The 2,413-nt window shown below is 38.0% G+C and overlaps 1 long non-coding RNA gene across 1 annotated transcript in view; it reads right to left on the reverse strand.

Moving 5' to 3' along the window:
- Positions 1 to 1,618: 1,618 nt before the first annotated feature.
- LOC138042175 (uncharacterized) overlaps positions 1,619 to 2,413 on the reverse strand; it is a 1,909-nt gene continuing 1,114 nt past the window's right edge. Inside the window, exons 3-4 of the long non-coding RNA XR_011130949.1 lie at positions 2,317 to 2,363; positions 1,619 to 1,828 (exon numbers count right to left, since the gene is read on the reverse strand). This is a non-coding gene — a long non-coding RNA (uncharacterized lncRNA). The remainder of the gene's footprint in view (positions 1,829 to 2,316; positions 2,364 to 2,413) is intronic.

Genomic DNA, 2,413 nt, shown 5'->3' on the forward strand with positions numbered 1-2,413 from the left:
ATATGTTGGTGAAAGTAAGTTAAATTCATTATGTGAAAAGAGTATACAACATTTTGGCGGCGTTTCCTCGATGATTTGAGACTTTTAGAAAAATCGTGTTTTTTCGTCAGAGTACCCCTTTAACTTCCGCATAACAAAATTCCCTTTTGCCTGGTATGCAATAAAAATGTAGAACTGGAGCGGAAAGCTGAATCGTTCTCAAGAGAACTAACAAATAGAGCACCAAGGAGAAGAAGTCATATTATACTCGAGCAAATTGCGCAACTGATCAGTGAAGCAATTCAAGTTGAACACTGATTGACGACGTGAGATGACTGTTCCATTGCTCCGAACAACTCCAGTAATGGTTTCGTTTGGCAAGGTTTAAAGTTGTAATGAGAACGCATAGATTATACGAGGCTCTGGTCTTGCTTTAAGCTTTAAGCGAGTAGACATTAAGGGTTTGTTATGGCTAAATCTGATTGAATGCATTTTAATCGTCATTTTGCTTTGTAACACCCTCATCTTTAATCACGCGGATTCAAGAACTAAAACCTTCTCTGTTCAGGAGCAATTCAATAAAACATCGTTTACTTACTTTGGGTGCCGTTGGTTTACTTACTTTCTCGATGTGTAAGGAAAGAATGGAGGGCAGTATATAGTTCGATCACACAAGAAACAAGTAATTTATTACACCCCTAAAAGCCAATGTGACTAAAATTATCTTGCAACGACAGACAAAGAACTTCTTACACCCAGCAAGCTAATACCAGTGTGAAAGTGAGTGCTGGCGTGGAAACTGGGAGCAGTGACGTATTTTTTTTTGTAAACAGCTGCAAATTTTTGAAGCAAGAGGGTACCGGAAATGTGCGTGAAAGTATTAAAAGAGCAAAGAAAGGTGTGCATATCTTTAGCCTGTGTGGTAGGCGTTACTATTTTATAAGCAAAGGGATAATTTGAAAACAATGGCACGTCAGTTCATTTTTGAACTTAAACTTCTGTTCTTCTGAAATTTCTAGCCCCTTTTCAGCAAGAGTTATCTTTTGAGAAATCCTGAGCGTAGTTGAGCAAACGACAATTTAAGTTTATTGTCGTGCTTGAGAATAGACTGCGAGTAGTCTCTTATTTTTCTTTTACATAGTAGAGCGTGCGATTGCGTGACACGCCTCGTTTTTACCACTAATTTGCATAAAATAATAATTTCACCCGTTGTGCGTGGCTCTGAGGAAAGAAGGACGACTGCTCGTAGTCTAGCTCGAGAATTGATTTTCTCTTCGCTCAACGGTTGAAGACGTTAAAGAACAATTTGACTGGGTGGTCAAATGTAAGAGGTTCAAAGACCAAACATGTACGGTATACGGTTGAATGATGATATGACGACTCGAAGGCTGTGAGGTTGTAAGATTCCCTTCCACGTCACGTGACGTCATGACGGTATCAATACCCGGATTATAGACATGATAACACCACAATCGACTGCGCATACTTCCGATCTTACCTTCCACAAATTTTGATTTTGTTTTTCGCTAATATCAAGAATAGGCTGCTGCCTCGCTAAGGCTCGACAGCAATTACTAAAATACTATGCAATGTTCCACTTTAAAAACTTTAATTTCATGTGGTTACCCACTGCCAAGTCTCTCGGTAAAACATTATCTAGTGGGATATAACTTTCTAACACAAATCACTTATGCCTACGCAAACACCGTGGATCGAGATCAAATGATAGAGGGTAGTATAGTTCGATCAAACGACAGACAAATAACTTATCACACCAAGCAAGCAAATATTACTGAATGCCTTGCAGTGTTCCTCTTTAAAACCTTTTGAGGACGAATAATGAATCCCACTGAACAAAAAAAAAAATAAATAAGGGATAAATAATACTGGTGGATCATCGGGTGTGTCATTCGCAACTGATCATGAGTGACGGTGCTCAATTGAGAAAATAGACATATAAGGAATTCTGAGATAGTCACTAACTTGATCCAAACTGAGTAATGCCCTAATATCAAGAATAAGCTGCTGCCTCGCTAAGGCTCGACAGCAATTACTAAAATACTATGCAATGTTCCTCTTTAAAAACTTTTGAGTAGGAATAAATCCCGGTGAACAAAAAATTAAGGGATAAATAATACTGGTGGATAATTTGCAACATTGATCAGGTGGTCACTTCAGAAGATAAACATATAGGGAAATCTGATATTGTCACTAACTTGATCCAAATGGAGTAAAGAGAAAACAACAAAATGTAACGCAAGACTCATCAGAACTGGTTTATCACACATAAATTACTTGTTCGTGTTATTAAGAAAAGAGTAACAGTAAGCAACTTACCAAATGGAAGCTAATCGATGCGATGTCCTCGACGACAAGAAATGACTCTGCAAAATTTGATGATTTAATGTGGTTATCCATGCATTATGGAATCTTG

This window comes from Montipora capricornis, chromosome 3 (assembly GCF_036669925.1).
Source record: "Montipora capricornis isolate CH-2021 chromosome 3, ASM3666992v2, whole genome shotgun sequence".
NCBI classification, from domain to species: Eukaryota; Metazoa; Cnidaria; class Anthozoa; order Scleractinia; family Acroporidae; genus Montipora; species Montipora capricornis.